Genomic DNA, 24,229 nt, shown 5'->3' with positions numbered 1-24,229 from the left:
TGCCTTCGTCTGCATACGAAGTGTAATTATCTCTTCTATGTAGAATTTGTGTGGTGGTGGGAAGTACGCATGGTTTGGTATGGAATGTTGTAGCCTTTCAGTGTAGTTTATATGTCTTCTTGGTGCGTCGTCTGGGTTCGACAGCTCTTCCGATGTCGCTCGGTTTGTGAGCTCTCGAGCAACCGCATTAGCGCGTTCATCGCCATTCAGAGGCATGTCCAGGGGCATGGACATGTCCAGAGAGGCATCGACAGAACAGCTGAGCGTACTCCCTGACATTTCATAATGCTTGTGAAAAATTACGACCTGGTATGTTAAATGCAAGGTATCTTTCTCACCGTTTGTTTTAATTAATAATTCGACGAACACGCTTCAAACTTTCTGCTATTACAAAGTTCACATTCAGCGCTAGCGATTTTTAAAGCAAGATAATCTATATTAGAGAACAACGCACCCCAATATGCTATAAAGTGCACCTTCGTCATCAGTGAAGCTGTACAAAAAAAGCATTTTTTCTGTGTCCTATGAAAAGTCATCAAAGTACACTTCCTGTGGGAATCAATTTCATAGGAAGCAAGCAGCGAGTAGCTGCCTAGGCTTCATTTTTATTTTTGTTTCTTTGAGCCAAAGATTACGAGCCATGGATTGAGCCATGGATTGAGCCAAGAATCTTCGTGTCAACTGAGTAGTTGTGGGCATATGGAGAGCTTACCAGGCACTTCGAGTTCGCTGGTGTCTAATGGTCCGATTGACCATTGACGATGAGGAAGACGAACACACCATGGACGCAGCCCAGGCCGAGGACGCGGCCAAGGGTGCAGGAGACGCTGCAATTGCGCTTGTGGAAGACGTCTTCGATGCCTTAGGGAGAAAACGTTGAGTCCGACATCATGGAACAAGCTAATACGGTGGACAATAACGAGCGTCAGGACGAAGCTCAATGTGCCATTTGCCAAAGCGGCTGGAAAGCCTACGGAGTATTCATCTCGCCCTTGACGTGCTCAACCAGCATTACAAACTCAGCAAGGTAAGCCAACTGTCTGTCCTCTCTAGGCGAGTAGTTCGTTCCTCCAAAATTCATCGCACAAGTCAGTGGTATATGGTCGGTGAACAAGGTGAAACGAGGTCCTTCGAGAAAGTAGCGAAAGTGCTTCACGACGAGGTAATCATGCAAGACGTTCGCGGCCAAAAACACTGTAGCGCGTCTCGGGTCTGGAAAGCTTCTTGGAGAAAAATCCAAGGGGTTTCCAATACCCGTTCATGAACTGCTGAAGAACTTCTCCAACTGCGACACCAGAAGCATCCACCATAAGACTGGTGGGGGCATCGTGCTTCGGATGTGTTAAGAGTATTACATCAGCCAGTTTGTCCTTTATGCCAGAGAATGCTTGTTCTGTGGCGTATGTCCAGGCTGGTGTTGATGCGGCTGGTTTCGCGTGAACCAGCAGGTCTTTGAGTGGTTTAAGCGTTCTGGCACAAGAAGGGATGAAAAGGTTGTAGAAATTTGCTTAACCGAGAAAACGTCGCAGTTCTCGGACTGAGTTTAGACGAGGGTAATTTACAATGGCTTAAACTTTGGCAGGAAGGGGCTCGATGCCATCGCTGTTTACAATATGTCCGAGAAACTCCAGAGATGTCACACCGAATTGGCACTTCTCCGAATTAATCACAACACCATGCTCCTGAAGTCGATTAAAAAGCAAACGGAGGTGTTCGCGATGAAGTTCTTTTGACCAACTAGCTACCAGGATGTCATCAATGTAAGCGAACACTAATGGTAACCCACGGATGACTACGTCAAGAAATCGTTGGAATGTCTGTGCAGCATTCTTGAGGCCAAATGGCATTCGCAGAAATTCAAACAATCTAAAGGGAGTTGTGATGGCGGTTTTGGGAATATCTTCCGCAGCCATGGGAATCTGATGATATGCCTTTGCCAGATCAATCTTGGAATATATTTTCGCTCTGTGAAGACTGGCCGTAAAATCCTGAATGTACGGCAGGGGTATCTATCAGGAATGTGGCTGCGTTCAGAGCACGATAGTCTCTACATGGATGCCAATCACCGCTTTTTTGGGGGGAACATATGTAGAGGTGACGACCATACACTGCTTTAGGGACGAGAAATACCAATGTGCAGCATATGTTCGAATTCGTTTTTGGATATGGTTAATTTCTCTGGTGCCAGCCGACGAGGTTATGCATGGCACGGTGGCCCTCGAGTGATGATGTGATGTTCGACCTTATGGCGTACAGGTTTAGTGTAGTCAGGTGCAATGGTAAGGGATAGAAACTCGTCAAGTGGGGCTCTGGAATAGTGTGCCCTATCGTGAAAACGAATGACTCGATGGAGGAAACCACGCCAGAAACTTTTGATCCAGTAGTGGAATCTAATATCTGTTTCTTTGGCATTTCGACTAGGAGGCCGTAGTGCGCACGAAAATCGGCACCAAGTATTGCTAAGTGACAGAAGATACTAGAAAAATCCCCTCGAATGTTCCTCTAAGTTCAATATTAAGCGTGACGGACCTGCGTAAGTATACGTCTATTTTGCTGCCGTTCCCAGATTGTAACTGCATGATTGGCCCACAGTTTTTGTCTATGCTACGAGCGGGTAGTACGCTCACTTCCGCTACTGTGTCTACCAGAAACCGAAGTCCGCAGATGGAGTCTTGAACAAAAAACAGGGGACTGGGAGACAGGCGGGAGTCACTCGTCGCCGTTAGTGGTTTCCGATGCCGTTTCCCGTCCAGCCACATGGTCGTGTGCAACGCCGCGCATACTCTCTAAGACGTCGGTGGAACCAACAGGGCGGCGAGGACTCCGAAGAATGTCTCGCTGGAGACGAATGGCGGAAACTAGCTAGCGAATTAGGTCGAGATCAGCTTAAGCGTTGTTCATGTTGAAGTGTCTCACTGAAGCTTCGTCAGCCGTTGTGATGAGGTTGCTCGCTACGAGACCCGTGAGCCGCTGAATGTCGACGCGAAGGTCAGTAACGTCATCCTGCATTGACAAAGAAGTACTCGGGGTTGACGACCGACTGGGAGGCAACGTCGCTGCAAGCGTGGTAGATGTGCGACTCTCGGAACTTGTATGCTATGGTGCTATTGTATACCTTGTCGGCAAGGCCGGCCAAAGAGGTCAGCTTCAGCTCCGACGCTGTTGTCAAGACCATCTGATCCATGGGTGGCAAACGCTGAATGAACAGCTCCTTTAGTTGGACGTCGTCAAAAGATAAGGATCGAACGCCTAGAAGGGCTTGTATCTGCCTGAGAAGATGTGATGGACGGCGGTCTCCGAGCTCCGTTGGCCATAGAAGCATTTGCAACCGCCTTCGCTCTGAAATTGCCATGCCCTCAAGGATTGCCTTCGTCAACGTGTTATAGGGCGTCGGACTTAGTGGCGCCGATAGGCTGTCGCAAAACTCGAGCGCGAGATCGTGGGGTAAATCACCAAGTAAGTGGCCCTACTTTGCTTGCTGTGAGATAAAATTAGATACCTTGCTTTGATTTAGGTGCACGTTAAACAACCCCAGGTGGTCGAAGTTAGGGGAGCCCTCAACTACGGCATCTCTCATAATCATTGACGAAGACATTGATGAATAGCCTTGCGACAGTAACTCAGTACTGTTCAGTTCAATGTACTCTGATAAATTCTACATAGAAGAGATAATTACACCTAGTATGCAGACGAAGGCAAAACTCTAATGAATGCCGCGAGACACTCGGTTAAAAATAGTTGCACGCAATGGAGAGGGTACCACAGAAGAATTAGAAAACACATTCTTTAAACGATAAACGCACAAAACGCTGTACATAGGAAACTGTCATAATGTCGACAAAACTAGTACGAAATAAGAAACGCATGAACAAACGAACCACTTAATGGGGCCATTAACTATACAAAATATAACCCGGTATGCATGGTTAAACGCATTCAGCGATGGTGGTTTAAGAGATTTGAGTAAGCATTTGATAACCTCAGAGCCGAAAAAAGATGTCATTCTCAGTGGTGGGTGTTATGTTTATGCAGTATACTGTTAAAGTTATTGGCAAACCAAGTGGCCTAAGTAATATTGAGAAACCTATTGTTTGCATTTGCCTAAGACGTCTCGAAAGGGAAAGCCATCCGGTAAGGCTACTTTGCCGTGTAGAACGCTAACGGCGCTTTATATTTACTTTTATTCACGCAAACTCTGCAAAAGCAAAGTGAATGCGCACCACGCAAGCCTCGAGCCGCGCGAGAAAGGAACGCCACTTATATTTTTCTCTGACGCAAATTCCGCATAGACGAAATCAACGTGCAACTCCCACGATCACGTGATACTTTTTGCTTTCTTTTCAGTAACACCAGCTTTTCCTCCAAGTTCACGTTCGCACGAGACATTTAATGATTCCCATTTCAGAAATATGATCAAATTACGCATTCAAGACGAGTTTCAACATGATTTGAGATGTTCCCAAATGTAGACTCAGAGGCTGAAAGAAACGGATGGGCAAGGCAGGGGGTATCACCATGGACGCACTCGCTTAGAGATCCTAGACGTGAGGTGTGGGATAGAGGGAACAATAGATAAGATAGAGAAAAAGCACAAAAGTAAGAAACGTAAGAAAAAAACAGTAATGCGAATACGAAAAACACGACAATGTGATTGCTTAGAGATAGGGGAGAAAAAGAAAGAAACCGGAAGAAAACAAAAAAGCGAGGGCAGAGAGGGCGACAAGGCTGATTGTGTGGCCAGCTACTTTGCATTAGAGGGTAAGGTAAGGGCAGGAAATATGAAGCGAAAAGGAGAAGCCACACGATATTTTTTCCATACTGTCCAGTTTTCACAGTGAATGTCATTGTTGTACTAAATTTAAGCTTGAAATTGCTGGCGAAATCGAGCACATGATCTCCTATTTTTCTTTATGCAGATAGCGTGAGGGCTACCTATTTTGAAAAACGGGGTCTCTATTCCGCTATAGAAATTACGAAGTCATACGTACCCGAAAAAAAAAGACACTTGAATTGTTTTGTTAGGCACAATGAAAAAAAAAACAGAAAGTATGCCATGCCACTAACATATTTTAAAGACGGAACTGCAGCGGGAATGTTATTCACAATAAAATAAATATGGATACTAACTTACCTCAGGGCAGGAAAGCATACAAAACGCACGGCAGTCCTGTTTACCCTAGTGAGCAGCATCAGAATGACCATAGGAGCAACAGCGTTTGTCCCAATTCTGTTTGCAGCACTCTGCCATGGACGCAGTAAGCAAATTATGTATTGCATTGTTTTTGCGGTGTTAGATTTGTTACAATCGCGGTTACATTTGTTTAGAATCCACAAAGTTTATTTTAATGAGTCCCCCAATATTCAGCGAATAACGGGAGAGAAACTATGTTTGAAATTTTTGATCGCATTTACGGCAACAAATGTATTGATGTATATGACGTCATCACAATGTGGCGCATCCCCCAAATCTGTTACGCCACTATGATGCCATTATGACGTCACCAATTGACGTGTCGCTTCGTCAAAGGCAGGCCGATCACGGAGGCAGTGCAAGGCTACCTGTGCTGCAAAAAGGTCGCAATGTCTCGGGTCATGGAAGCAGTGAAAAATCACATTAGGTGCAGAATGCTTTATGAGAGGGGCGCGGGAGGATCATTACATCAACTGAAAAGAAAAAGCTGGCTTTCGCCTTCGAGTCGTCTTGGGTGAATGCATAAGCGAACCTGTGAGTTTTTATCTATCTGATCACATTACTTATTATTGAGGCTTTCGTTATTAGGGGAAAAAAGCTTGCGACTAAGGGCGGGTGACACTTGGTGTTCTTGTTTCTTTCCCGAATAAATAACCGTGGAAGACTACTGTTGCCCTTCGAGCGTATTGTTCGAAGCACTTCTGATATGGCGAACAACGAGCGAGGTCTTTGGATTTTATAGCTTTTCTATGGGTAGTTTTAGCACTTGCTTGATAATAGGTTATAGTTTGACATAACTACATTGGTGTACAAAGTGCTGTTGCGTAACAAAAACATAGAATACGCGTAAAAATCTGCCAGTATAGAAGAGATTGGTTATTAGTAAAGTATCAGCCGTAACGAATTGAGTTGCCTGTTCCTTGGTGTTTTCAAACACGCATTTCGGGTTTGATTATATAACGCCTTCTGAAGGCTCAACATATTTCTGCGCAAAAGTATGATACGCCCACTTTCTGGCAGCCCAACTCCTGTTGAAATTGAAGTTTTGATACAATTGTGGAAAGAAATATAACCAAGCTGCTGCTTTATTTTCAGACTACAGGCTGCTTGAGTCTGATTAGGATGCTGGAAGTTATCTATTTCACATGTGATTGCGCTGCATTTTCTATGGTAACCACCCACGAATCGATAACAGCTGGCAGAAGTCGGAGTGGCAAACATACAGTCATCATTGATTTTTACCTTTCATTTCTAATAAAATTGGCGATAATGTTTTAACATGAAAGCGTTTAATGCCGGGGTCCACCAAGACTTCAGCGACGTATTTCGGTCACGGAAATGGCGTTGAAAAAATGCACACGATGGGATGGCAAATAATAGCTGAAAGAAAAAGTTCCATCAACGGGAGTCGAACCCATGACCTCACGGCCCGTGACAACAGATGCCGGGCATGCTATCAACTGCGCCACCATTACTCACCCCGGAGCCTTCCCAAACGCTGGCTTTATATTTCACACTTTCCTCTCACAGTGCTCTTGGTCGGCGGAGTGGTGTCGCCGTCTGAGATAGGCAAAATGACAGGCATCATGGCAGTGGCATTCGCGATTAGCTCTTGCAACGCGTCGCTGCTACGTGTCCGCCCCATTCGGCGCGTTTAGAGTAGGATAAATGTAATTTTGTGAATGCCTTAACACACCACGAGATGGCGACCTTGGCCCAAGCCTTGACCTCGCTCATAGCATCCATCCAAATGAACAATAGCTCTGGGATGCGCGCCTGCCTCTGTACCACCGCGTTCCCCGGTTACGCTATCCCCGAGAAAAATCGCGGCCGGGCTAGAGGGGAGACACGACGAGCGTTGTGTTTCCCTCTAGTCCGGCTGTTATGTTCTGTTTGCTGCTCAACTTGCTGCGGGTTGGCGACCTTACCCGACGCTCTTCTGGCTGTCACACTGCTTTCTCTGATAAAGCTCTCAACGTTAACTGCCACAGTTACCAAAATTTTTGTCTTATATTTGATTATGGGTGTTAGTCGTTGGGATAGAGATGTGCCGCCAAGCCTCAACGAGGGTACATCCCCGTTAAACGGTGCTGCAGCTGCCAAACATCAATAGCCGTTGAGAGCAAGCTCTCTCCTATCAATGAACAGTAAACATTCAACTACTTCTGTAGGCACACGTTCTACTTTTGTATTATACCGATTCCTATGAAGGAGGGATTAACCATGTTTTTAGGGGTGAAGCACCTTAGGCTCCCCGCTTGTCGGCGGTGCATCATCGTCTGCTGTCGCCGCGTGCGTCGCCCTGACCATTTGCTTGCCTGCATCGTCATGTCCTGTCCATTTGCTTGAGCGCAAGAGAGGGCGCCACCGCCTCAGCGCTCGTCGTGTGGCGAGAGAGAGCGAACGGCACGGGTTGACAATGGAAACGCTATTTCTGCGATGAACGCTGAACTACCATCTCGCGAGGAACGAGAACGTGCCCTCACCCGCGAGAGACAACGCCTACGCAGGCAGCGTATGCTAGCGAGTTTCTTGAAAAAACCAACTGCTCGCGCTGCACAACCGTTCACCGGCCAGCCCGTATATATAGGCACTCGATGTTGACCTGCAATGTAGTGCCGCTGGGAGATTTCTCTTCGACGTGGTTGAACAATAAATATTCGCAGCGTGCACGTTAACTAAAAGCGGACTGTAGGTCTTGTGTCTAATGTTTCCGCTGTATCATTGCCCTCCACAGGTTTCACGTTAGCGGAGCTGAAACAACCTTGCCGACATGCTTCGCCCCTCCCCAAATTTTTCTCTTAATAAGTATGTTCATGAGCTACACAGCCGCGACTCAAGCATTTCTTTCGTGAGGCACGTCCGAGCGGTCACCATAAGCCAAAAAAGTAACCGTGGCAGAAAAGTCTTTCACCATCGGCGTTCTGATTTCAGCCATTCAAGTGATCATTATCGATGTGTTTCTTGAATCATCACGCAAACGTCCTTTCCTGGATGGCGACCATACTTAAGATATGGGAAATGCCCTTTTTCAAATGGCAACGTTAGGTGTCGTTTTGATACGCCCCTCGCCCCGCGCTCCTGTCTTTTTTACTATCCCGGCCCTCGCGGGAGAATAATTCGTAACTGCGGCCCCCTAGCTGAGGTGAGTTTGAGACCCCTGCTCTACAGTGTGCCACTAGTGATGGAGCATCAGAATTGTTCAGGTTGATGTTCAACGAACATCTACATTCGATCTTCTGTTACATAAATACGCATTCATCGTTTTCTATTAAGGAAGAAAGACACAGATCCAACGCAAGATTAAACTCTGTAAGGAACAAAATTCGCTAGCGGCCAGTAGTGAACAGTAGCGCATGACACGAGCGCGGTTGCGTCAACTGAGGCGCTTACGTGTCCGGCTCACGAGGCCGGAGGTTGTGTAGAAAATTTTCAATGTACAAAAGCAAAATTTAAGCGCCAACAATTTCTTATTCAATAAAGCGCTCCATTTCCCCAAAACAAGAATGGCACTTCAATTTTGCGGAATTGGCCTACACATAGCCTTCTGCCCATACCTCGTTGTCGTTGACTTGATATTTCTACTGAAGTTTCAAAAAGAATTTTCTAATGCGACAGTGATGATTACAATATTGATTCAGGCGTACATCCTGTGACCCAACAGTCTCAATAAAAAAGTTCTTTGACTATTTTTGCGAGCCTAGACGTGCGAAGCATGGTTCTCTTTTTAGAGACACTTGAACTCGCTTTAGAGATTATTATACTACCGTCGGAGGACCGTCAGACCCAAAAGAGAGTAACGAATATCTTTTAAGTGTCATATCCGTAGCAAGTCAGGACTCACTGACAACAGTGATATATACTCTTTTTTTTTTATAGTGAAAGTGATTTCTTGGCGATAAAGCCGACACCATGCACCCTCTTGCCCGAGTTGCCAATATTTCTCCGGAAGTATAGCCGCAACGGGAAAAAATTCGCACAAATCACAGGTGCCCATAGCGCCAAGATTGTCACAGGCGGCACTGTTATTCCCGCGCACGCCGATATCGACAGTGCCAAGCACATTCCATTTTCTAAAGCATGGGTGGCCGGCGAAAAGCACACCAACAAACAACTTTTTCGGGGCAATAGCGATAAACATACGGTTGCTCGCAACTCCAGGAAAAAAAAAACAACAGAAATTATATGCGAAGCCACATCTGCCGATGAGCAATGTACAAGCGTTTCTTTATGATATGGGCTTTCTGATGGGCCAACAGCAACATGGGCTGATTTTCACCGGTGCATCAACGACCCCTGTTTTGGAAATGGAATGTGCTTGCAAATCTTTCTATCGGCACCCTCGTGAACAAAAGCGCCGCGTGTCGCAATTTTTGTGGCTCCGGGCAGACGTCACTTGTGCTAATATTTTCCCATTGCAACTGTAGATCGGGCGAGGAAGCGGTAACAAATTGAAGCAGTGTTTAAAGGAAAGAAAAACGTTGCTTAAAAAGAAGAAGATCTGGCCAGCCTAAAAAATTGATGGCGTGGTGCGCATTTTCGCAAAAGTCTTAAACAATTGAACGGCATGATGGCGGCGCGTGGATTGCTTTGTTTAGCGCCGAGTTCAGCAACGCGCATTTCTAAGATTTCCATGGGGTCAACATGACATGAATCTGACGTCATACAGCTTGCAACAGGGCACGCTCGCTTGCTCCATTGTTGCTCAAGGTCACGCGGAAACGAACGCTTATAGAGAATGGCTTTTTCATATAGTAGATTAGGGTTTTTAAATTTTGGAAAGGAAATTGATAGTTTTTTCCTCAGCACACTGAGTTATCTCTTGACAGGGTCGTGTACAGTGAAGAATAGCTAATAAACTTTCCAGTATCATTCTGTAACTAAAGCGACTGTTTCAGATTCACGTAAACCCTTCACACTCAAGTAATACACGATCACAACAGATCTGTATTGGCTTCGCGAGAATAAAGGTTGTAAAAAAAGCCTAAAGAGGTAATTTTCTGCCATGTAGAGTCTCCCTAATAAATTATGCATTTTATGTAAATTTTCGCAACCTGTGCATTCTGTTTTATCAACATTATTATACTATTTTCATTTGCAGTTTCATTTTTGTGCTCCTACATTTTTCAGGTAGAGCTATGTGAAGAACTGACATTTGGGCGATTGGGATTCTGTTAAATACTCAATGTGCTTAAGAGCTATGTGAGCACAACGCAATTTGATGTAACCTCAACTAGGGCTCCATGTTTTCGGAAAAATTTGAAAAAATCCGATACACACTCGCCGGTAAAACTTTTGACAATTCAGATTTATCCGATCAACTTCGATTCTAGCGGCAAATATGACGCTGTTCCGTGCTTATTCGAACGGCCATTTTCAAAGCAGTCATTGATACATCGGCTGGATTGGCCGATATAAAGTTGATATCACGTCAACAGTATCTCTTGACAGCACCCATCACATATTTGACAATGGGCTAGTCGTGCACAGAGCGAGAGACGGTAACGTATGTGCAGGGCCCCCGAGAGCGTGAGACATCTTCATACACAGTCCTCTGGCGGCACTGGGACGTGCCAGACGACATTGAATATACGGACTTCGTAAAGTGTGCTTGCGTCTATTAAAAGAAGCTTTAAAGCTGTAATACGCGAACACGTAGATATTTTGTAGTGAGCTATTGATGCTTGTGTGTATATGTGTTTTTGCGTTCAAAGCATACAGACACCTAAGATACGCTCCGTGTGTTTTGATGTTTTCGTGTTCACATATCATTTCTTCTAAGATATTGGAGTATTAACAATAATGCAAAATTAAACTCCGAATTTCGGAGGTGATTTACGAAAAATAAACTCCGAAAAACACCCTGCGAGTTTCAAGAAAAATAAACTGCGAAAGCACGGAGCCCTACTTCTGACCTCTTTTCTTGCCCCGACCAATATCTTATTCATATGCTCGCTCAGGAGGCTCGGTAGCATACCAGGAGAATAGCAAACAATAGGACAGATGCTGAGACCTATGAGAGTACGTGTCATGACAAGAAATTTAAAAGTGAATGCATGCCGAGTGTCGTAGAGTGTTTTCAAAGCTGTTTTAGACTGAAGAACATGTATGTGCTTATCACGTGATGGTTTTGGTTGCTGTGAGTTTGTATGAGATGGAAAAGCGGGGAGGACAACTACGAATTTCTTATCAAGGTAAACACATCAAAGCAGTTTAGTTTCAGCCCAGCTAAAAAATAAGCTTTTTGCGGCATATTTGCTGATGTGGTGGGATAAAGAATCCTCACTGGAGTGGCCATAAGTATCCCTGAGGTAACTGCGCCAACGTAAGCCTGTCTACAGTCTAAGGCGTTTAACGCGATAGCGTTAAAGAGCTCGTTTCGCAGAAATTCCGCTGTCGGCGTTGGCGTCGATGTCAGTGTTGAAGTCGGCATTGCTGTTTGTCAGCAAAAAATCAGCGTTGTCCGTGACAAAAAAGATCAAGAAAAGTGCTAATAAAATGTATAATGAAAATAATTGGTTCCAGTAAGAATCGAACCCTGGTCTTCTTCGTGGCAAACAAGTGTCATACTACAAATCTATACCATTGCTTGAAACAGCTTCGAAAAAAGAAAACGCTTTATGAATGTCTTCTAGTGGGAGGAGTCTTCTTAACGCATGTAAAATTGCGTGGCAGATGGGTAGAATCGCGCAAGGCATCAAAACATGTGAATGGCGCAGCGAGTGGCTATTTTAAAGGCCCACAAAGCGCTCCGACCTATTGAATCATCATTATCAGCACAAGCATCAACAAAATGAGCAGCTGGGTAGGTTCGCCTGTTGCCTAACGGAGGCGTAGTGGGCCGTTCGCTGATTCGCAAAAGGAAGAATCATGGCGTATTGGGGCTGCGCAACTGTACTTACAGTAGGCATTGTAGGGTAGTTTGAAACGGCCAATGTTACAATGTGATGAGCAATGTCAAACGGCAATTTCATGCTCATGCACCTGACCATGCATGCGCATGACGTGTTCATACGTATGCGTCATGTGATCTTGCGGCTCCACTGCCGAATAGGGCACGGAAGGGATTCGGCTTGCGAAAGCCACACGGGGCTAGTGGCAAGGGTTTGCAGCTCGCCTCCTCGTATCATGGTTTCGCGCCGCTACAAATTGCTCTTTTTCTCACCTCATAATGAACCGATTTGAACAATTCGTGCGGCATAATGCTCTTCATTGGGCACACAGCAACTTCTAGCGTCAAACTAAAATTTAATATGTGGCCTGGTGAGGGGCGCTTTAAGGGAAACATGGGCACCTTGTAGTACGTCGAGCATGACGAACACGGTAATTTCGTGCGACTGTGGCTTGAACTTTCAACGTCCACGGTAGGCATCGTCGTCCGACGAAGGACGAAGCACATCACTACCAAACACCCCTCAAAAGAATTTAAATGGGTGCCCGCGATAATGCAAACCACCACAACCACGATATATGTTAGAAAGTTATCTCGTGTAAGAGGACGCAGTTCCCCTTGCGCGAGCAAGCGCCATAACTATAAATAAGTCACAAAAGGCCACAATCGGCCAGGTAGCCTACGGATACGATAAGCGCCAACCACTGAAGTTGGTCTAGGTAGCACTTTCCAGGCCTCGCAGCCTCGAAGGCCTATATTTCACCAAATCAATATGTGACTTCAGGTTCCGGCATGTCGCCGGCTCTATCGACAGACATTCTGTCGACGACATGATCCGGCTAGCAAACAGGCCTCTAGATATTGTCTTCCCCTGCATTCGAACCACAACAATACCGCTCGCCACTATCTACCTGAGAAGTATCAAGAACCCCTTCTATCATAACGCACAAGTATAAGCACTACTTATCAGCTTACCGCGCCTGGTGTTGTTATCACCCATGTTGCTGTTGGCATAGTTACGCAACTGTAAACAACTGCTTATGTAACACACGTGCGACTATTCAACATTGATGTGTGCGTATACCATTTGCACTTTAACGTCATTACGTAACGTTTAGCTCAATGTACATGACTACGCCACATGCGCCTTCCCGCTGCATGCTTCGCATAACGTCGATTCCCAGGATACGTGGAATTTGCCAAATTTTTATACATGCGGCATCGAACATTCTAGCCTTATCGCCGGTGGCCGCGTTAGTTTTAGTTCGCGCTTGCGTATCAAGCCTATCAGAAGATTCTGAAATAATCTCGAAGGTTCCCAGACATTCGCGCGCCGTTTGCGCAAGGCAGTGCTTATATGTGTAACGGACCAGTTACATAACAATAACAAAAGAAGTGCGCGTGGCAATAATTGTTAAAACACCCTAGAAACAATGAGCGACCGCTTAGCCATAAGAGGACTGTATATTACGAGCAGAGGACCGAAGAACGATTGTTCGTCTCCGCCCACGTATACTGTGTGCCTTTGTCGGGATACGGGGGATCGTTGCAAACCTAAATGATAATTTCTTTACCGGGAGCGATGTAATAAGCCGTTCTCCGCACGGGATGGAATGAAGGAAACGCTCGGTTCCAATAAAAGGTTTGCCAGGCATTGCATGGCTAGGCTATATGGAGCGCAGAACTATATCGCCTGGCGAAGTATCGTCGTGGCCACGTGAAGAAAACGATTCATTAGTATGTTCTTAAATAGCTCGGTATTATTTATCAATGTCTCACTTATTAAATTCTCAATTAGTATGACCCTAAATATTGTGGCATAATTCAGATGGGACATAATTAACAATAAAACTCAATTACCAAGGTCTTAAGAAGATGAAGAAGAGGAGGAAAAGAGCCCGCGCCTGCCTAGTAACGCGCTAGAAGGTAAGGCCAGTCATGAGGATAGCTTTTTGTTAACAGTCCACGACGTAACATCGAGGACAAGCAGCTCCGTTGTTAAAAATGTAGTCGTCAAGTCACTTTGGTGCTTACATGACATTGCAGAACTCTTGCACAAGTGTAATCCACGAAAAGAAACTAATTCATTGTAATCACACCCATCTAGTAAGGCACCTAGTTCTTAATTATTGATCCCTGCTTCCACTTCGGCGGGGCTGCTTTTAAGGCCACGACGGCGCAGTGCTCTGGGCTGAAAGGGGAGCGCGTGCGCGCAAATGCCCGTGCCGCCGCTGCTGTCAAATTCGGGGAAAAACCGTCTTCGTTAGCAGCGTCAATCTCGAGTAACGCATTGCTCCGCCGCGCGATCGTTACGCACCCTAACTTTGAGCTTGGATTCCCTATAACTATACAAGGCTATCTTTCCCCTGCCAGCGTGCTTGGATAGCCGAATAGTCAGGACGCTCATCTTCGGATCGTTCGTACGCGATTTCGAATCCCGCCTCGGCGAAAAAGTTTTTTTTTGCCAAGAAATTTTCACTTCATCTTTCTTTCGATTTCTTTCTATCTCTATTTGTTCCTTTCTCTTCCTCTGTACACGTTCTCTCACCCATGAAGTTATTGCGCCCCTCACCGGACAAATCGGCGCACGTCTTCTGGCAGCGAGGGAGAAGAGGAAGGCGATGAAGAGGAGGACGAAGATGGCGCGTGCCGGTTCATGATGGTGATAATGTTCTATTTTGGACACGCGACCAACCTAGACCTTAGCAGATATGCTATAGAAATATAAGGAATTACCCTCAAACTTGTTATAAGCAACGAATGTGTTGGCATCGCTGATACCATGCTGGCACTTATGACGAGAGTGTCAGGAATTTATGAGTGAAATTTTGCACAACAGTACGAGTCTGCATACATCAGTACAACTGTAAAAGCTTCTGAGTGAAGGGAAACGAAATGTTGCGTACGTTGATATTCTGCGCGAAGCCTTACTGGGGAAAATGAATTTCTGTTTTGCGACTGTGTAGAAGTAGCTCTCCTTCCTTATTCTTCAGGTCAAAGAAAACCAATGGGATGTTTGGCACAAGTAAGCACAGAAGAATGCACTACCCCCTTACCACGTTGGCACTACAACGCTACCGCGAATATATGCCATTCAATTATGTGGGGTGGATGTGGAAACAACAAGAACCTGTTTGAAAGCGCCAAGGCTTGCAGGAGAACATGCGGTGGTAAGTTGAAAAATAAAAAAAATATATTTTCAGTCCAAAAAATGTCACAGTTTAGGCACAAGGGCGAAGAAATTGCAATGTCACACGAAGAACAACGAGCAGTTAGATACACGCAGCGCGCCGCTGAAGCACAAAGAAAGACGCCCGAAATGAGCACACGGGGGAGGAGGATAAGCGTTACCACGGAACGAAGTATCTAGATCAACGGATGATAACGGCGCTCGCTTATCCTCCTCCCCCAAACCCCGTGTGAGAGAAAGAGTGTCGTCACGGAAGGCGTGTCCGCAGTGATTGGCAGACGCGCTTTTTGGTGCGTAGGTTTCGGTATCGCCAGCAAAATTAGCCATATTTCATCGCTCCGCGGTGATTACCAGTGGCCGCCTTTCAGAAATTACGAAGCGGCTATGGGCTATTCTCAGGAAGGGCTTCCATTCGCCCATTTGACTGGACCAATTATTTCCACGGGTTAAAAAGTTAATTTTCTTAATTTCTATAATTACTGCAGTAATTAATGTTTGTACGCATCTCGAAATGCCCTCCCTTACAGTAAAGGTAACGCCGCAGGTAGCACGCAGATACCTCCTTTCGGTGATTTTTAAAAAATACTGGACACATTTCTCGAAACACCCTGTATATATGTCACACTACACCTTTCAGGTGCCTTATCTGGCAACTCATTCATGTCACGACACTTCTAAAATAACAACGGACACTTCAATTATGCTTCAGTCTCACATTGCAATAAAAATCATAAAGTGTTATACCGTACAATAATGTCTCATGACACGTTGACCTAAGGCACTGAGGACATCAATCGTAGTAACTAAGCAACATACTTTTCCTCGTATCCTTGACCTCGATCGTGGGGCAAACATGGTTTCTGTAGTTGCTGTGTAAGGTGGATTGCGAGGGAAAAGGATCGCGCACGTTCCTGCCGATACCACTGCCACATTGGCTGTTACAACTACTCAATAGTTGAACGACGGTAGTACCTACGTACATGCAAACGCAACGCAACACTGTCGGGTGGAGAATGCCGCGATCGCTCTATAATTCCTGATGACTTGCGGCCGATCTTTTAGTAACCTTCACGTATCATCCCATATCATATCACAAGAACAGTCTTATAACTAAAGAAGGCGGTCGCGTTCCCGGCCTCCGATCGATGGACCACGCAGTACTGTGTAGAGAACGTTGTGGTCGTTCTACGTTTCCAAGTATCTCCAAGTAATAACCTCCTATCTTCTGCATCGCAGGAATTGTCTTTTCGCAACCACAAATGCCGGCTACGCTCCCTGCCTCCTGACACAGCACACTGCACTGGGGAACCTGACGGTCACACGACACGCAATTCCTCCGTTGCTCAATAGCGACCCTTATACACCCCGTCTCCATAGGCCTCGTGAACTACCCTGCAGCCTATACCACAGCTTCCATTATATGAGACGATCCTAGGCGTGCTAACGATTCGGTTGTTGGAGTCACGGCTTTCGTGTGCCTCGGCACAACGAGGCCCGGGCTGGAGTTGCGGTAGAAGAAAGGCGGGCTACAATGTATTTTCATGCGGATACTTTAATATAGCACAGAGTGAGCGCGACACATATTATGTTATGCCCTCACTAGAAACAAGTAAAACTTCAATCAGAGTTAGAAAATACCAGATAAGCGTATTCATCAGGTCTACTGTAGACAGCATTTAAGCACTCCCGGTGGCTAAGCTATGAAAGTTAAATATATCGACGTATATTACTCAGGGTGCCCCAGCTAACACTAGTCAGAGTTTAAAATTATGCCAACGCACTCTTTGGCGATGCGACTAAATCAAATGCATGTTGCTGAATATCGGATTGGGTAAGGCAGGCTATTTGTGTTCGATTTAGCTGCATCATTAGGCAGGTTTAATGAACCAATTTTTAAGCAATGATGCTGCGAAAATTCCAATGAGGTGGTTGTACATGAGCATTCGAAACGTCCGATTAAACAGCTTCTAATCGTCTATTTATTCAATATTAATGTTCTAACGCGAAAGGGTTAAATAGCCCGTGAAGCAGAAATTCCGGCGTCGGTGTTGGAGTCGTTGGTTGTGAGCGAAAAAACCATCATGGTCCGTGACCGAGAAATCACCATGGATGCAAATAATAGACTGATGTACCTGAGGTGGATTTGAACCCAGGCCTTTGGCGAGGCAAGCAGGTGTTCTACCACAGAGCCTCGCCAATGCTGGGAATTGCACTGAAAGTAACTTTCATGGTTGTCAAACATACGCGTCCTGTGTGCACGCGTCTCAGTTCGAGATGTAATATCGCAGTAAAACCTAAAACGTGGTACAAGCGTACGTTTCCAATCGGGCGCCACAGCATGCGAATTGCAACACGAGTTGGTGGCTTAAAGCCGGCCACCAATTACCAAGGGCACATACGCTACTGCCCGTACTTCCTTACAACAAGTAGTGGGTGCATCGCAACTTCGATAAAGTATCACGTGCGTAATTGCTGCTGGTTGAAAGCATGCCACCCTATTACAAATGACATACACATTAGTGCGCGCATTATCGCACACACGTAGTGGTTACGCTGTTGTCCTAACAGGGCTGTTGAAGAGCACGGAAACCTTTAACTTTACTACAGGTGTGTGTGTGGGGGGGGGGGGGAGGGGGCGTTGCGCGTGCGATGAGGATAGGATGAGGTCGGATATAGCTACCGCGTTCCAGTCTTAAACGCGAAGCTTAAGCGCCCTCCAATTGTTTAAGCTTACTGCATATACCCGTGAAATACAAAAATATACCCTGGGGCATTCCCGCGTGTACGCCGGGATTACAGTGCCCCCTAGCGTTTCACGTACAAACGATATACTTACTTCACGACAGCGGTTCATGACAGGGAGAAGTAGTGCAGCGGTTATCGCTTGTGCCACCGCAAGCAACAAGTGCTACCATAGTATAGCAACCACCACCGTCGCTGCACTGTTGCTGTTTAAGCAGCAGCACGCCCGGCCAAACACTGCGGACTTTTTACATGTGGGAATTTAGGGAGCGCTGCACTTCTTCGCGTGGTATGTTTTCTGTTTAGCAGGCACCTGCAGTAAGCAGAAAAACACATATTTCGTAGTAAGAAAGTTACAAAATGTTCAATTGGGCGCTTTGGAAAGCGACCTACAACTTTCTCATTGGAATTTTCTGCCAGTTTCGTTGCTTGAAAAGTTGGTTGATTAAAACTGCCTAAATAAGCAGTTAAGCAGAGCACAAGAAAATTGTGGGACTTACTCCATGCATTGTGAGCAAGCTACATTTGGTTGCGTCGTCATAGAGTGCGTCGGCATATTTTTGAACGCTGGCTGCAGTTAGTCGGGACACCCTGTATAAGAAATATTACCAGTATACATTCTTTTAAACATATTATAATTTTCCCAAGGAAAGACCCGCTCTTGGATAGGAATTCGCACACATCGAAAAATCAGAAATAATAAAGCGGTCACTCAATATCATACGAACAGATGGCTAAGCTAAAGCTGCCTCATTGTTGCGTAAAGTACATGCCTATGCGTTCTTCGAACTCTCCGAGCACAATTCTCCCAGTCTTCTTGTATGGAAGCTGGTCTATCACTGCACCGTAACAATATCATTCACATATTTTAGACAATGTCAGCAACTATGACGAAGTTTGACATTTGTGCTTTTGACAGCGGAGCTATTTAGGCCGACCGTTAGTTCGTGCAGGGCGAACAGAAAACTACGACCATCATGCGGCACGCGCGCTCTTCGTCCCCTTCTTCATCTTCTGCTTAGGTACCAGAACTCGTGCGCCGATTTGTCTAGCGTGCGATTCAATAACTGTCGAGAGAACGAGTACAGAGAGAGAAAGAGATAGAAAAAATTAGAAAGAAAGGGAAGAAAGACAGAGAAAGACATGGACACAGATAGAGAGAGATATATCGAAAGAGACACGAAAGAATTGAAAAGAAGAAGTTCGGAGCTGGGCGGCCTTCTCAGTTTCCCCTTATTTTTCAATTTCTTCTTCTGTTTCGTTGTTTTTCCCTCATCTCTCTCTTTTTGTCTTTCTTGTCTCTCTTTATATAAATTTCTTACTATTTCTCTCTCTTTTCTTCTTTCTATTTCTTTCTCTTTCTACCTTTCTTTGTCGTTCTTTCCTGTCTTTGTCTCTCCCTCTCTTACTATTTCTCGCTTGCTTCCTCTTACTTTCTAGTTTATTTTTATATATTGTTTTCTTTCTCTTTCTCTGATTCTTTCTCTTTCTTTCTTTTTCTGCATTTATTTATCTCTCTCTCTCTCCCATTTTTTATATGCCATGCTTCACTCGCTCCCTCCTCTTTTCTCTCTTCCTCGCCCTCACATCACTCCTCCTCACACTCATTTCTCTTCTCTATCGCATTGCTATGCGACAATATACAATGCTATGCTATGTTCTGTCAGCGTGCCTGGATAACAGAGTGGTTAGGACGCTGGCATTCGGATCGTGGGCACGCGGGTTCACATCCCGCCACCTCATGAGGCATTTTTTTTGCCAAGATTTGCGCTTCTTTTATCTTTCTTTCTGCCTGTCTGTTTCTTTCCCTCTTTCTTTTTATTGCAATAGCAATTATATGGACAGTCTCGGCTGGTTTTTGTCCGTCCCCGTTGCCGCCGCCGTCATGCGCCGTATATGTATAAGTATGTATGTATATATAAAAGCCCCAAAGAAAAATAATCCAGAAAATGCTTCCGAAGTGCGGAATCGAACAAGGGACCTCTCGCTCCCAGCGCGTGGCGGTAACCACTACGCCACGAAACGCAGATCGTCCAAGTAGCTAAAGGCGAGCGTTACATACACACCCATTACCGCTGGCTGGACTCAGAAACGGCAGGCGCTTATAAGCGTTTCTTCGTTACCAGCGAGATGGCGCGATGTGCGCGCTGGGCGTTGGGCGCTGGGCGCGCTTTGAAGGTCGTCGCCCAGCTCCTGCGATCGCCGATGCTATGCGCCCTACAGGGCGTGATCGCCTTCGTGCGCTTATCTCAAGCAAAGAAGGGGGACGCGCGGGGCGTTGTATGTCTTGTGCTTTCCCCTCGATGTCCGCGCTGAAGTCACAGAGCGTACGAAGGTAACTTCGCTCGCTGCAGGGGCCGCGTTTACGAAAAGGGCGCGCTGTTCAAACAGAAATAAGTAACAACTGCGACATTTAGTTCGCGCTCGTCCTGTGTGTAGCTGTGCGTTCGTTTCGTACGTCCTGCTTTATGTTTCAGCAGTGCGCTTCAAGTATCGAGCTATGACGCATGATAGTTCGCGCTCGTCCTGTGTGCTTTCTTTTCGCGCGTCCTTTGGGCTCGAGCGACGCGCTGGCAATTTCGAGCTGCTTTCCGTTCTTCGCGTTACACTCAAATTTGTTGCTATCGCATTCATTGCTTCGCCGCGGCGGCGAAACTGTGACTTTTTTACGGGCGAAGCTCCTTATAGGATCACCTGGTCGGTCGTCGCTCCATGTGGCGTGTCCCCGCCGTCGCGTCTCCGTATCATTCAATAGATGGCGCTGTCCCATAGAGATGCATGCACACTGCATTTGGGTGACGATATACTAGATGGCGCTGTCCCATAGAGATGTGTGCAATATGTGTGCAAAAAGAAAAGGAGAAAGAAAAAGAGATGAAAAGAAATAAAGCAGCGGCACCCTGCACGCTAGATGGCGTGCAGTAATCAAAGTGGCGTATCGCTTTGATTACTGCTGGGCGAAACACTGAACATTTCACGGTGTAACCATGACTGCTTCAGGAGCTTCGCCCAAGCTCTTCATCATTCACCCGTGGATATGCTGTAATTTTTCTCTCTCTCTGTACTCGTTCCCTCCTCTCACACATGAGTGTTATTACCATAGAGTTTCCTACAATACTTACTAGAGGGAACTCTGGCGCTAGTGTCTATGGGAGCTGCAACGCATGACCGCCAGCCAGCATGGGAATCATGGGTAGTACACAAATTTGTCTAAACTTCGTTCTTTCGGCTCCGTTTGGCTCCGCGTCGGCTGCATCCCCTTTGTCGCAAAACGAAGTTCAGCAAAAGTCAGCCGTTCCACTTCACCACTTTAACTTTTTTAGGCTCACCAAATCAAACCTGGTCACGAAGTTCACAACGGTCTATTCCTTTATCCGAAACGAACGCCAAAACACAGCAATAAACAAAGCCACAAGTACGTTTGAAGCCGCAAACACGGAGACTAGGCAAATTTGTGTACTACCCATCATTCCCATGGTAGCTGAACGATCGCAGCGCCAGAGTCCCCTCTAGTTAATTTTAGGAAACTGTATGGTTATTACTGGCAACGCCGCAGAAATCGGCGCACGTGCTTTGGGAGCGAAGAAGAGGAGTGAGAGGAAGAAGAGAACTAAGGGAGTGGGTGCCGATTCGTGATGACGATAGTGTCTGTTCACACTACCCGGCGCAACGAGAAGCTGTAAGAGCTCCGCTCTTAAAAGACATCAGTAAAAGCAACAGCAAGACAGAAATACAAAGAAAGATTGAGAATAAAAGAAGGAGTGAGTAAAAATTGAGAGCAAGTGAAAGAGATGGAGAAGAAGAGAAAGCGAGAAATAGAGAGAGGGAAAACAAAAGAGGAAAGACACAAAGAGCGAGAGAGAGAGAAAGAGAAACAGATCGACAGAGAAAGACAGAAAGAGAAAGAAGCAGACAAAAACAAAGAAAAACAGAAAGAGAAAAATGCGGATATAAAGAAAGCAAGAGAAGAAGTAAAGGCAAACATTGCAGGCCGCCGAGCTCCACAGCTTCCTTCAGTCTTCGCACCACTGGTAGAAGCTGCCTTAATTTTTTCCATTGCAATTTTTGATGGAAACACGCATTATAAATTAGAATTAGTTGTACAAAGGAGAAGCATAACAAGTGGTACCTGGATATTGAATAAACATTTTCACTTGCCTCTTATGTATTAAGACGAGTAAAGTTTTGTCACGTAGATAAAAAAAAGCAACTCTAATGTTAATCGTGATATTTTTGCATAAGTTCGATTTTTCTTCGCAGGTTTATATCTGCCGATTTCTGACCGCTGCCTCATGAAGCCACGAAAGCGATTGTGCAAAAAGGATGCAATTGTTGTTAAATTGTGGCGTTTTGATGGTGAAACACTGACCTGTGTCGCTGCTGAACACACCATCTGTAAAAAAACCCAAATACCTCTTCAGTACCTGCCAAGAGTGCAGTAAAGCATGCGAGCGTGAGTTTTACACAGTTATTTTTTTTCTCGCTGGAAAGTTTCACTACAGCCAAATAGTAAAGGTACCAAGCTTTCTTTCCAGATGTTGGGGTTTGGCTTTTGTGTAGGGGAAAACGCATACATATTGGTGCTTTAACGAGCTATACTGTAAGAGCAAAGATTTTTGCTAAATGCTCTGCGGAATTTCCGTTGACCTTAAAGGATATTTACGTTGTCCTTTAAACCATGAATCCCGAAACCAATTCTCTGAAAAAGTGTGTGGAAATGACTATAAAAATTGACTCATTGAGAAAAATGAATTCTATGCATTGCACTCGCAATTCTTGTTCATTAAAAAGTTGCGGATCGGTTTCTGGTCAGTAATGCATCCTCACACACATTGCAGAACACTTCCGCCCATAATGAGGGTCACTACCACCACCTTCCTCCATCTTGTCACGTTTTCCCTGAGGAAAACGCAGCATGTCGAATGTCATAAGTTATCAAGCACTAAAATTTAAGCCTACCCTGATTGACGACCTCCAATACACTAGTCTAAAGGGGCACTCTCTGACGACTCGTTGCACTTCAATCCTAATGACATAGGCGTGCGCAGGGTTACCCTTCAGTGGGGGGGGGGGGGGCGAAGGTTTATCGAGGCGCCCCCCTCCCTATTAGGTCAATGTATGGGGGCAGACTTGGCGCCCCCTTTTCTTAGGTGACTAGGGGGGGGGGGCACCCCCTGCCCCCCTCCCCACGTGCGCACGCCTATGCCTAATGGCTTGGACATGCGCGCACTGGCCTGAGCTAATACACAAAACATTCCAACATTAAGGCAACGGGATGAAGCACAGCCTTGCGCATAGTCCGCGGAACACACGAACGGAGAAGGCAGCTAAAACTTACGGAATTCAGGAAAGATTAAGCTACTTACTGCAATGCGACGGAAGTATAACAAGGCTGACTTTGGCAGCGTGCTCATCTGCACGCACGTTTTATCTCTCTCTCTCTCCCCAGACTGTGGTATACGGGTATGTGTGATGAGGTGTGAGGGCTTCATGACATATATGACAAGTACGTCGTGCTATTTATGTCACTTCCGATCATTCGGGTTGGTGATACGCTTATGCCTTCCTATGGCAATTTTGTGCATTTGACAAGTTGAGAAAGTGATTTTGAGAGCACCCAGACGTAGGCACACAGCGAGATAAATAGACACGCGGCTCAAAGTATCTTTGCGCTAGCCAAAACATGTTTTGCATTGAAAATTGACTTTGTTCCTAGAATATATAAATATTTGTTAGTGGCACTCTGCACAGTCCACCAAGATAATCTTTTTGGCTATTTATTTTCAGTTCACACGACGAAGCTGCAATTTTGCCCCTTACCTCCACCAAAGAAAACACTTCAACAGCAACCAGGCCTTTAAGATCTGCGCCCTAACATATGAAGCTGAATGGTTACTCTGAGTGTGAAAAAAAAAAACGTTTTGCACGATGCGGTACTTGCACTGTTTCTTTACTAGCAAGGGTTGTAGAAAATGTTGTATTTCACACGTACTAAATTTAGTCCTATGCATTGCTATGGTATTGCGCCTACGTTATGTTTTGACACATTCATGATCTAAAGTAAACCTTGAATTTCCTACGGAATTTTTCATTTAGTCATTCGAATCACTTGAACAAATACAACGGCCCTGCCTGAAAATTTGAAAGTTGAAAATTTGTCATGCACCCCTCAGATGGTATCTGGGCTGTCAGGTACACATAAGCCAGAAGTTTC

General features: G+C 45.6%; 1 long non-coding RNA gene across 1 annotated transcript in view; it reads right to left on the bottom strand.

Annotated features, from left to right (window-relative positions):
• The window catches only part of LOC119373507 (uncharacterized), a 30,869-nt gene extending 25,679 nt beyond the window's left edge, over nt 1-5,190 (bottom strand). The window contains exon 1 of the long non-coding RNA XR_005179879.1: nt 5,132-5,190. This is a non-coding gene — a long non-coding RNA (uncharacterized LOC119373507). The remainder of the gene's footprint in view (nt 1-5,131) is intronic.
• Between the last annotated feature and the right edge of the window lie 19,039 nt (nt 5,191-24,229).

The sequence above is a fragment of the Rhipicephalus sanguineus genome, chromosome 11, assembly GCF_013339695.2.
Source record: "Rhipicephalus sanguineus isolate Rsan-2018 chromosome 11, BIME_Rsan_1.4, whole genome shotgun sequence".
NCBI classification, from domain to species: Eukaryota; Metazoa; Arthropoda; class Arachnida; order Ixodida; family Ixodidae; genus Rhipicephalus; species Rhipicephalus sanguineus.
Note: the sequence above shows the minus strand (reverse complement) of the source record. Positions and strands in the feature narration are given on the sequence as shown.